This window comes from Rhineura floridana, chromosome 3, assembly GCF_030035675.1.
Source record: "Rhineura floridana isolate rRhiFlo1 chromosome 3, rRhiFlo1.hap2, whole genome shotgun sequence".
Classification (NCBI taxonomy): domain Eukaryota; kingdom Metazoa; phylum Chordata; class Lepidosauria; order Squamata; family Rhineuridae; genus Rhineura; species Rhineura floridana.
The window spans coordinates 219886966-219900561 of NC_084482.1; positions in this window are offsets into that span (position 1 = coordinate 219886966).

Consider the following 13596-nt stretch of genomic DNA (forward strand, 5'->3'; position numbering starts at 1 on the left):
GATCCGGGGAATTACAGGCCAGTCAGTCTGACTTCAATACCGGGAAAGATATTAGAATGGATAATAAAAGAGTCCATTGGCAACTATCTAGATGACAATGCTGTGATTAGAAGGAGCCAGCATGGGTTTGTCAAGAACAAATCCTGTCAAACTAATCTCATCTCTTTTTTTGATCGGGTCACTAGCTTAGTAGATGGTGGAAATGCTGTAGATGTCATCTATCTAGATTTCAGCAAGGTGTTTGACAAAGTCCCCCACGACCTTTTGATTAGCAAACTCGTCAAATGCGGACTACATGGAAATACTGTCAGGTGGATTCACAACTGGTTGGAAAACCGTACTCAAAGAGTGGTCGTCAGTGGCTCTGCTTCGGATTGGAAGGAGGTCTTGAGTGGAGTGCCACAGGGTTCTGTCCTGGGGCCGATACTCTTCAACATTTTTATCAATGACTTAGATGATGGGGTGGAGGGAAGCCTTATGAAGTTTGCAGATGATACGAAACTGGGAGGGATAGCTAACACAATGGAAGACAGGAATAAAATCCAAAGGGACCTGGATAGACTAGAAAATTGGGCTGAAATTAATAAAATGAAATTCAATAAAGACAAATGCAAGATTCTGCATTTAGGCCACAAAAACAAAATGCACGGGTACAGGATGGGAAATACCCGGCTTAGCAGTAGTGCACGTGAGAAGGACCTTGGAATTGTAGTGGATCGCAAGTTGAACATGACCCAGCAGTGTGATGCTGTGACAAAAAAGGCAAACGCAGTTTTGGGCTTCATAAACAGAGCTATAGTTTCCAGGTCGAGGGAAGTAATAGTCCCACTATATTCTGCATTAGTCAGGCCTCATCTGGAATACTGCATTCAGTTCTGGGTGCCTCATTTTAAGAAAGATATAGAGAAGTTAGAGCGGGTTCAGAAGAGGGCGACGAAGATGATAGCCGGTATGGAGAACAAGTCTTATGAGGAAAGGTTGAAGGAACTTGGCATGTTCAGTCTGGTGAAGAGAAGGCTGAGGGGCGACATGATTGCACTCTTTAAGAACCTGAAGGGCTGTCACATAGAGGAGGGTACAGATTTGTTCACTGCTGCCCCAGAGGGTAGGACTAGGTCTAATGGTTTTAAGTTGCAGGAGCGTAGATTCAGATTGGACATTAGAAGGAACTTCTTGACAGTAAGGGCAGTTCGGCAATGGATCCGACTGCCTACGAAGGTGGTGGGATCCCCTTCGCTGGATGTCTTCAAGCAGAGGCTGGACAGCTATCTGCGGGAGATGCTGTAGCTGTGGATTTCCTGCTGTGAGCAGGGGGTTGGACTCGATGGCCTACAAGGCCCCTTCCAACTCTATGATTCTACGATCCTATTCTATGGTAAAAATCTGATCCAGGGAATATATTCTGAGCCTTGATAAGTACATAGAGATGAAACAGGAAGTAGGAACAAGTGTCACTCTTGTAACTTCCTCCTTCAGTTCCAGGTATATTTCAACCACTCTGTCCACCTCATAACCCAAGTGGGCAATGAGTGTGTGGCCTCAGAGGATTCACACCCAGCAGATGAAGACCTCAAGGGAAGCATTGTGCCCATGGGCACCACATAGGGTTGCCAGGTCAGAAGCAACCCAAACCCTGAGATTTTTGGGGCAAGGCCAAGTGATGTCATGGGGCAGGTCCAAGTGATGTCATGGTGTGGGTCCAAGTGATTTCATTAAGCATGATACATTAAGCATCAATCACAGTTGCTTGGCACCTACAATTCATACAAAAACATTTCTCTGATTGGAAATTAAGATAGAAATCTTAGCTAAAAGATGGAGCCCAGGTAGGGAACATTTAATCTAGCCAATTTGCTTCTGGCAAAAAGGGTTCAAGTGCCCTCAGGCAAGGCAAGGCCAGTCACCAGAAGGCCATTGTAGGAAGAAAGGGGCCTAGTGTTGTGGAGATGTTAGATGGGAGCATGTGACGCCCTTCCCTGGCTCTCCCTGTCAGGTTCCTACCTGCTCATTGTTACTGCCTGTCTCTAGGCACCACCAGGGACTCCACCAGTCCAGACTGTCCTTTCTTATGGTTTCTCTCCCCGCTCTAGCACAGATCTCAACAGATCCCCCTGCTAGGCAGCACCACCAGTCACGTCCTATAACCAGTATTCCCAGAGACTCTGACTGAGTCTCTCTATCTGGTTACCTCTGTGACTGAGTGCTAAAGCTGTCCCAATCCCTTTGATTTACTCAGACTGCTTATAATTCTGGTTTGCTCTGAATACTTGTGGTATTATATTCTTCCCTTCCCCGCTGCCACCATTTGTCACTCTTCAGCCTTGGTTATTTACCTCACCCTCCCTTCTGGTCTGTGAAACCCCAGCCTAGGATCAGGCCTTTGGTAAACCAAATATATTTATTAAATAACAAAGATAACAAGATTTCTTTAAAAGGCACTTAAGCATATGGTTACATCTATTCCTGAGGTACTGGTCTTAGTATTAATCCGAACTCCACCCTCTCCTCTCAAAACCCACCAAAACAACCCTCTCAAGTCCACCAACGTCCACCTCACATCCACACCACATCCACCCAGATTTACCTGACATTCTTCCTTTTATACTGTCAGCCATTTTAAACATTCAGCCAATCATCCAGCATTCTACTGCCCATTCACTCCCCCTCCTCTTTCACTCTACTTACCATGTATCTTCTAAACAAACAGCACTTACCCTATTTACACTAATACAGGAACATCACAGAGCACTCAGGAGTAAAGATGGATGTCTCCAAAGAGTTGCAATTCTTAACACATTTACTAAGTGACTAAGCCCCATAGCCCTCAATAAGACTTACTTCTCAGTAGATATGGTTTGGATTGTGTTGTTGTTGTTAAAGCTTGACTAAATCTGTCAGACGATCCATCCAAGCAAGCATGATGCAGCAGGGCAACAACAGTCATGGAAGGTGCAAAGGAGAGTCAGTAGGGGGCATGGCTGGGGAGGGATGTGTGGCCTAGGGAGAGTATTGAGGGCTGGATAGGGGGATGTGGAGGGCCACACTCAGCCCCTGGGCCAAAGATTCCCCCTCCTGTTTCACTGAGTTGGAACATTGAGCAATCCAGACCAATATTATGTATGCTACTGCTTGGCTCATCAACACCTTCCTTTGGAAAGAGAGCATAGGAAGAGTCCAAAGGCCTGTCTAGTCCAGCATGTTGTTCTCAAAGGACTTAAGGGCAACAGCACTCTCCCACTATTCATCTGCAGCAACTTGTATGATTCAGAGGTAGTGCATAGCCATCATGGCTAGTAGCTACTGATGATATTATCCTCAGGGAATTTGTGAGTGATGATGGGGAGGAAGAAACAGCATCCCCCCCAAGTGGTGGTTGGTGCCCAATGAGACCTAGAGGCAGAGAGACCCAGAGGAGGTGCAGTCAGAGCCAGTGATGGGCAGCTGGTGGGAGGTGGTGGGCTCTCCAACACTGGGAGCCTTCAAGAGGCAGCTGGACATGGGGATGCTTTACCATGGATTCCTTAGAGGCCCCTTCCACCTCTATGTATGATATATGATTCTGTAAGAACCACCATCTGAGGCAGGTGGGAGTTGGGTGAGGGGGGCAGGCTGAGGTTGGTAGGGCAGTGCCCCATTTGACCTATGGGGCCTGCCTCCACTTAGCCCCTTCTCTCTCATTTGCACTGTGATGCTGGAGAAGAGCAGGGTGCATCCTCTTTTTCTCCAAATCTTATAACACTCGGAGTCACAAACATCCAACGAAGCTGAACCTTGGAAGATTGAGGACAGACAAAGAAAGGACTTCAGACAGCACACCATTAAACTGTGAAAGTCATTCTTTTTTTCTAAAGCGGGACAGAAGGAGAGAATTTTAAAAAAGAGAAAGCTGAAAAGCATTTCGGATGAGAAAGGAAAGAGTAACATTACTTAACATTGTGTGTGTGTTACAGAATGTGACCCATCCCATTTCACACAAATGCAGAAAAGGGTTCCCAAAATTATTTCACAGACAATTATCCCTTATGAAGAAAGGTCGAATGTCTGGAGCTTTTACACTTGGAACAGGGATCACCAATGTAGTGCCCATGGGCACAAGTATTCCCTTGAGGTCTTCCTCTGCTGTCTGTGAGTCCTCTGAGACCACACACACATTGCCCACTTGGGTCATGAGGATGAGGTAGTGGTTGAAATGTACCAGGAGCTGAAGGAGGAAGTTGCAAGAGTGACACTCGTTCCCGCTTCCTGTTTCAGCTCTATGTGCCTTAATAGCTCAGATGAATTTCTCTGGATCAGATTTTTACCAGGGAGTGTGCACATTGCTTCTCTCTTTCTCTCTCAAAGATGACGGTGAGGTCCTTGGGAGGAGGAAGAGGAGTGACCAGAAGGGGTGGCACCCACAGTGCTTGCTCAAAAACTCAAATGTGCCCATGGGACTAAGAAGATTAGCAAACTGTGGCTGAGAGAAAAAAAGCAAGCAAGGGAGAGTCACAATAGAGGTGCATATGTTTATTCATGGTCTAGAGAAAGTGGGAAGGGAGAGGTTTTTCTCATAACATTAGAATCCAAGGACTTCTTTACAGAGCATGAAGTCAAACTGAGACGCTGACAGGCCCAGGATGTACTGATGGCCACCACCTTAGAGAGTTTTCAAACTGGATTACCCAAATGCCAGGATCAGAGGTGGCATGTCCCAGTTTCCCTCATGCTCTGCTTGTGAATTTTCCAGAGGTGTCTTCTTGGCCACTGTGGCAAACAGGATGTTGGACTAGATGGGACTTTAGAATGATGCAACTGCAGGACTCTTTTGATCCTTTTATCAGGAAATTTCAGACCAAACTCTACACATACACACACACACACACTTTGTCTCATGTCAAACCTCAGAGCCACATTTGCAGTTTCTCAAAAACATGTTTATCTCCAGCTCTGCCCCTGCCCCTAGAGACACTCAGAGAGTCCAGGATACAATAGAGATGAACTTTTTTCCCTGTATAATGATCACAATCATGGCGATTTATCTTTGCTCTTTCCAAAGCTCAAGAGTGCACAAACATCAGAATCAAGGGCAGAATTAGGTTATTTGTTCCATTGTGCCTGGGGGAAAAACAGTTGCTGCACAGAATATCTCCTGTTTTGTGTCAGAAAAAGAGTGAGTCCAGATTCAGAGCAGGAGACAGAGCTGGAAGATTTGCCTGCATGAGTTGAATGGCTCTGATGCCACCCATATTTGTAAAGCCACTGCAGGTTGGGTCTTGCAAGCTTTTGGCTTCTTCTGCTTAGCTGACTTTGGAGGAGAGAGGAAGACTCTCAAGACAGGTGCAGGAGGAAGAGCCAGAATGATCTCCCTGCTGCTTCTGTTGCTACTTCTGCTGCTCATGTCCCATGGAGCCTGTGGGAACCTGAAGGCAAAATGCCCCTTGAATCTGATCAGGGAACAAAATGGAGCACTCAATTACTACCGGCCTGGAGACTTCCTCATCAGTGGGATCATATCTCCAAAATATTTTCTTCGGCAACTTCCATACATCTTTTCCGAGCCCCCATTAACTGTGTTTCTGGAGTAAGTAATTATTTGTAGATGGGCATTATGTTTCCCCTGCACTCCAATGGTTCCACTTTACCAGAGAAGGAGACCTTGTGCCAGGGCTCACCAGCCTGTAGCCCTGCAGATGTTGCCAGATGTCAGCTCCCATTGTCTCTGGCCACTGGCCACACTCTTGTCCTATTTTCTGTTTTCCTTATTCATCCCTGGTAAAATACTATCCCTCCTATTCTAGAATGTGACATGAGAATGCAAATAAATCTGATCTGAGATCAAAACAATGCACTGAATTAACCCAAGTCACACAGTTTCCTACAGGCAAATAGATGCCAGGCTTTGCATTAGAGGAGTGGGGGGAATCAACCTCCTACGTAACCCAGCAGCTATTGGGAAAATCCCTCTTAGACAAATTAAACCTTCCTTCCTTCCTCCTAATCCTCTTTCCTTTTGTGTCATGTCTTTAAATTATATGTCTGAGGAGAGGGGTTGCCTTAAAGATGACATTTATATGCTGCTCTGGGAAATTTTTTGTTCAACTTTTTCAACCCCTTCTAAGTTATGTTTGATGAGAGTCAGTCTCTCTTTTTTTCTTGCATACTGCTGCCACATGGACAAACATGTCATTCTGATCCCTTTCCTTCCCTGGTGTCCCAGGCTGCATGTTGAGATGATCTGAGGGAGCAATGCGTGGAATGTGGAAGTATCTGGAGCCCTGACAGGTGCCAGTGACTCCCCCAAAACCTGATCTCTTGAATGTATTTTGAGCTTGCATTGAACTGAATTGGGAGGGGGCGAGGATGAGCTCAATTAATATAAACCATAGAATGAAAGCCCCCTTTTATGTGTTCCTCCTTGCAGTTACCACCAAAAGAACTGTCCCTTTGCGTAGGCACAGGCTGTAGCTAAGTTGGCTTGGTCTTAGTGGTCTCAACACAGATGCCAGCACACAGCTCCCCCTTCTGTCCCCAGCCTAACTGTCTAGTATAAAGGTTGCAAGTGTGGTTGAAAGTGTTTGCATTAAATCTATTCTCTAGTCAGCAGAACCAAATCTATCGTGCAGTTAAACGTTTGGAAATGGGAGGGGAAAGTGAGTTCTCAGACTTGAGAATCTGGTGTTAAATGAAAGTATTTTCTTCTGATATTTTGGAGGATTTCTGATGTCACAGAACAATAAATGTAAAAGTGAACTTTGTACAGTAGACTCATTTCTACCCACAGTCACCAGAACAGTACAGAGTAGAATTATAGAATCGTAGAGTTGGAACGGTCCTATAAGGCATCAAGCCCAATCCCCCGTTTAATGTAGGAATCCAAATTAAACCATAACCAACAGGTGGCTTTTCAACTGCCTCTTCAATGCCTCCAGTGTTGGAGTGACAACCACCTGTCCGTTATCCCATGTCCTGCACTCTGGGATGATTGAAAAGAGATCCCGGCCCTCCTCTGCTTGGCAACCTCTCAAGTACTTGAAAAGTGCTCTCATATCTGCCCTCAATCTCCTCTTCTCAAGGCTACACATGCCCAGCTCTTTTAGTCTCTCCTCATAGGGCTCTGCTTCTAGTCCCATGATCATTCTCGTTTCTCTCCTCTGAACTTGTTTCAGTTTGACACCTGAGACATTTATTTTTAGGACTCATCCTAGTTTTGGATTTTAGACTGTTTGTAAATGGTTTCTAATGTAATTTAATGTTGTAACCTATATTTGGACTTTTAGGTGAAGGGAGGATAATTGTAGAAGTAGTAGTGGCATCTGGTGGCAATCCAGACATTGCTGGACTACATCTCCTGTCATCCCTGACCATTGGCCATGTTGGCTGGGGGTTATGGGAGTAGGAATCTAGCAACAACTGAAGGGCCGCAGGATCCCACCCCTGTCCTTTCTTCTGGTTCCCTGGACATTCCTGGTGAAATAACACCCATACTATGCTACTGTGTTGCCTTTTGAAGAGTGTAAAGGAATCTGATCAGGGATCAAACATTTGCTTTTAGGTCACATCTTTTTAAATCTTTTTTTTTTTATATATAGTTTTTATTCAAATTTTTCCAAAAAACAAACAAAACAAAGTAAGAAAAAACATAACAATACTACAACAAAAAATAAAAATAAAATGGTTGACTTCCGATTTGTCACAGATCAGCTATAAGTATATAATATACATCAAACCTGTCCCTTAATATGTACATACAGAATCCCTTTTCTCCATAAGCTGTCATTAATTAATCATCAAATCCCAGTATCATCATTTTATTTTGATCTTTCGACAAAAAGTCTAAGAGAGGCTTCCAATCCTTAAGGAATGTATCTGTCGATTTTTCTCTAAGTAAACACGTCAATTTATCCATTTCTACTAAGTCCATTAATTTCAGTAACCATTCTTCCATTGTTGGTATTGATTCCATTTTCCACTTTTGTGCATATAATAATCTTGCTGCCGTAATCATATATAATAATATTCTTCCATATTTCTTTTCTATTTGTTTATCCATAAAACCCAGTAAAAAAAATTCTGGTTTTGACTGAATATTTATCTTTAAAATTTTTTGCATCTTCCTACCTATCTGTGCCCAGAATAATTTCGCCTTTTTACATGACCACCACATATGATAAAAAGATCCTTCTTGTTGTTTACATTTCCAACAAACATTAGAGACATTACTATACATTTTTGACAGCTTTTCTGGAGTCATGTACCAACGGTACATCATTTTATAAAAATTTTCTTTAAGATTATAACATAATGTAAATTTCAAGCCTTTTTTCCACATATTTTCCCATTGATCCATTTGTATGTTATGACCAAAATTTTTTGCCCACTTTACCATGCACTCTTTTACTTGTTCTTCCTCCATATCCATTTTCAATAAAAGTTTATACATTTTTGCAATTATGTTTTCATCATTTGTATACAAACCTATTTCAAAATCAGATTTACTTATTTCAAACCCATACATTTTCTTGTCCATTTTATATCTTTCTAACAATTGTAAATAGGCAAACCAATGAAAACTATATCCTTCCTTTATCAATTGTTCTCTCTCTTTCATTGTGTATTCTCCATGTACATTTTCTAATAGTTCTTGATAAGTTAACCATTTCTCTTTTCCAGACATTTCTCTTCTATAAAACGCTTCTTGACTTGAGACACATAATGGTATTTTCGAATAAAACCTTGGTTTGTATCTATTCCATATTTTCAACAGAGAACGTCTTATAAAATGATTGTTAAAGTCTACGTTTACTTTTACTTTGTCATACCATAGATATCCATGCCATCCCCACTTCAGATTGTGGCCCTCCAAATCCAATAGTCTTTTATTCCTCAATAAGATCCATTCCTTTATCCAGACTAAACAGCAGGCAGCAAAATAAAGTCTCAAATTTGGTAATCCCAGTCCTCCTCTTTCTTTAGCGTCTTGAAGTAATTTAAATTTAACTCTTGGTTTTTTTCCTTGCCATACAAATTTAGAAATATCTTTTTGCCATTGTTTAAAAGGTAAATCAGAGGATATTACAGGTATTGTTTGAAACAAAAACATCATTCTCGGTAATACATTCATTTTTATCACAGATATTCTACCCATTAATGACAGTTGTAGTTTATCCCATCTTAGCAAGTCTTTCTTAATCTCTGTCCATAATTTTTCGTAATTATTATGAAACAGCTTTGAGTTTTTATTTGTCATGATGATGCCTAGATATTTCAACTTTTTTTCTATTGTAAAATCTGTCTTGTCCATTAACTCTTTCTGTTCCCTTAAAGTTAAATTTTTCACCAACATCTTTGTTTTTTGATTGTTGATCTTAAATCCTGCTAACGGTCCAAATTCTTTTAATTTGTCCATCAATATATGAATTCCTTCCAAAGGGTTTTCTAGTACAATTATCAAATCATCAGCAAATGCTCTCAATTTATATTCTTCTTTTTTTATTTTTAATCCCGAAATCCTTTTATCTTGCCTTATATCTCTAAGCAGCACTTCTAAAACCAGAATAAATAAAAGGGGAGATAATGGACATCCCTGTCTTGTACCCTTTTGTATTTCACATGAATCCGTTAAGTCTCCATTAACAATTATCTGGGCCTTCTGTGATGTATAAATCGATCTGATCCATTTTATGAAGTTGTCTCCAAAATCCATTTGCTCCAAAACCTGGAACATAAATTTCCAATTCAAATTATCAAATGCTTTTTCAGCATCTAAAAAAATCAAAGCTGCTTGTTTATCATTTCGTTGTTCTAAATATTCCAACACATTCAAAACATTCCTGACGTTGTCACGTAATTGTCTTTTAGGTAAAAACCCTGATTGATCTTCCTGAATAAATTGTTGCAATATTATTTTCAATCTTTCAGCCAAAATCATTGTAAAAATTTTATAGTCATTATTCAGTAGAGATATTGGCCGATAATTTTTTGTTTTAGTTAAATCTTGGTCCTCTTTAGGTATTAATGTTATATTAGCATTTTTCCAACTATCCGGTATCTTTCCCTCTTGCAAAATAGAATTCATTGTAGACTGTAAGGGTAGCAAGAGTTCTTCCTCCAAACATTTATAATACATTGCAGATAGCCCATCTGGTCCTGGCGCCTTTCCTAATTTAATTTTATTTATAGCTTCAGATATCTCTCTTGACGTAATAGGGCCATTAATAACTTGTCTCTGAAAATCTGTAATTTTCGGCAAATTCTGTTTAGATAAATACTCTTCTATTTTTTCAGATGGAATTTCTTGACACTTATACAATGTTGAGTAATATTGATGAAAAATCTTTTTGATTTTTACATTATCTGTCAGCGTCTCATCTCCTTCTTGTATCTTTAAAATAATATTTTTTTGACGTTCTTTTCTTAATTTATATGCTAACCATTTCCCAGGTTTATTTGCAAATTCAAAAGTCCTTTGTTTAGCAAAATTTAATTTCCTTTCAATTTCTCTAACTGTCAACATTGATACTTGCTTCTGTAACATTTTAATTTGATTTACAATAGAAACTTTAGCTGGATTCTTTTTCAATTCTTCCTCTTTTTGTTTTATTTCTTCCAAAATTAATTGCATTTTCTGTTGTTTCTTTTTTTTTAATTCAGAATTACATTTAATAAAGTATCCCCTCATAAATGCCTTACTAGTATCCCAAACAATATTTTCACTTGTTCCTTTATATAAATTATATTCAAAGAACTCCTTTAATTTCTTCTTACATTCTTGTACTACTTTATCATTCTGTAATAAAGATTCATTTAGTCTCCATCTAAATCCAAGATTTTTTTTTTTTAAAGTTAATATCACAGGATTGTGGTCCGAAAAAGTTTTTGGTAATATATCCATTTTAAAAATATCCTTCGCTAAAATTTTTGACATCCAAATCATATCAATCCTCGAAAATGTTTTATGTCTTTCTGAAAAATAAGTAAATTCCTTTGCATTATCATTTATATATCTCCAGGTATCCACCAATTCTAAATGTTCCATGAGTTCAAAACAAATCTTCGGTAATTTACCTTGTGTCTCTTTGATATTTTTTTCAGAAAGCCTATCAATTTTTGGTGAGATTACCCCATTCCAGTCACCCATGACACACCAATACTCATATGAAAACTCTGACAATTTTTCCATAAGTCCTGTATAAAACCTTGTTTTATCTTCATTGGGGGCATAAATACCCACTATCAAAATGTTTGTACCTTGTAAAGTAATTTCAACCCCCACAAATCTACCACTATCGTCCAATAATACCAATTTAGGAAGCAATTGTGGGTTAATATAGAGAACAACTCCATTTTTTTTTTTTGGTCCAGCTGAAATAAATTCTTCACCCAAATTTTTACAAATCAAATATTTGGAATCTTTCTTCTGAATATGAGTTTCTTGTAGACAAATTATATCCAATTTTAATTTTTTCAAATAATGAAACACTTTCTTTCTCTTCTGCGCCGTGTTGGCTCCATTTATATTCCAAGTTAGGTATTTGTAATCCATCATTAAGCGTGTATTTTAAAATTTGCCTGATGCTCCTTTTGATCCATCATCTTCCTTCCCCTCCTCTGCATATCCTTGTTGACTTTGTTTCCCAGGAATTATATCCATATCTTTGAGTTTATCTTCTTCCATATCTTTTGAAGCTTTTCTCAAGAAGTCCCTTGCTTTTTGAACAGTATTCAGTCTGTATTTCTGTTGTCTGAATGTAAAAATCACTCCTTCTGGAACGTCCCACCTAAATTGAATTTTGCATTGCTTAAGTTTTTCTGTAAGGAAAGCATATTCTTTTCTCTTACGTAAAAGTCTAATAGGAATTTCCTTCATCACCAGTATTTCCTTACCATCAATTTTAAAGGTATATTTAAAGTGTTGCTGTAAAACCATATCTCTGGTCGTCTTCTTTACGAAATGAACAAGCACATCTCTTGGAATTTTTTTCATTGTTGCATATCTGGAGTTAATTCTATAAACTTTGTCTATTTCAAATTCCATCCTATCTTCATTCAAGTCCAGAAATTTTACTAAAGCATTAACAATTTTATCTCTAATGTCTTCACCTGTTTCCTCAGGGATTGCACGGAATCTCAAACAATGCTCTTTATTTCTCATTTCAGTCACAGCTAAATAGTCCAAATTTTTTTCTAGTTCCAGATTTAGTATATCTGTTCTATTCTCCAAGGTTTGTACCTTTTCTTTAGTATTTTTTGCATCTTCCTTTATTTGCCCAATTGTCCCTTTAATCTCATCCACTTGTGTTTTAATATAGTCTTTTATATCTGTCAATTCAGTTTTCATTTCCTGTTTCATTTCCTGTTTTATAGCATTAATCCCTTCCATTATTTTTTGAAACATTTCTGGGGGTATATCCTCTTCCTGTGTATCAATAGAACCTCTTCGCCCCTGGGCCTTGGTTGTTTTTTTAGTTGTCATTTTCAAAAAGAGGCCTTTAATTTCTAATATTAATCACTGTTTCAGAACCTAAGGGCAGTCTATTTCTTTTCTTTTTTTCCCTCCACCAAAAAGAAGAGTTAATATTCCAGGCCTATTATTGAAATCCAGCCAGCACAACACAGTCCTTATCTGCTTCCAAGAATGCAAAACAATTCTGGTTGCCAAGACTAAACAATTAGTAGCATATACGAGCAGCGGATTCATCCAACAAGAAATAGTCCAAAGAGAAAAATAGTCCAAAATATAATAATTACCTCTCATCCGTTTTTAAACTTTAAAAGTCCAAATTCAAGCCAGCTTTTTGTCGTAAAAAAAGTATATAAGTTGTTTATATTTTCTTTCTTCCTTAATTATATTTAAAAGAGAAAAAGTATGACTCACCCAGGTTTCTCAATTGCTGATTCATAAACAAATCCCTTTTATTGCAGTAATTTAAGCCGAATGATAAGGTTTAGGCAGAAGTGGGCTCGCTGGTTAAGAACGTTTTTTTTTGAGAGAAGAAAAAACGCTTCGCTTTATTCCAGTTCAGCTTGCGTGGAATTCCTGACTCCGTCTTCAGCCGATCGGCTTGCCTTCTTATCTCAGGAATTTCCTGATCAATTCCAGCCGCCGACAGCTCAACGAAGTCTTGTGGAAGATCTGATCGGTTCTCCTATACCTTGGAGAACATTTAAGCCAGTCCAAGATTCCTCTTGGCTGGCTTTTAACCTGAAAAAAGCTTCCTCTGAGGCAGAGCTCCCTCAGAGACAACCACCAGCCAGCACCACTTCCCGGAAGTCACATCTTTTTAAATCTTAAGACTGAGGACAGGGAGTGTCTTAACAATGTGAGATGCTCTGGGAGACTTTTTTGGTTGTTGGGTGGGATAAAAATGCTTTAAATAAAATACAGGCCAGTGGACTTCCTCATTAGCAGAATCAGAGCTCCAAAATTTGATGAACAACTTTTTTCACACAAACCCTTCAACCCAGCAAGATTTATTCATATGTGAATATGGATAGATATGTTTAATGTTTCCACACCTGCCTGCACTGAAATTGCTCCTAGAACACCCCCAGTTTTCTAATCCCCACTGTGGTTACCTCTGGCAAAACACTTCCCCTTCTTGATCCCTCTGTTCCTCT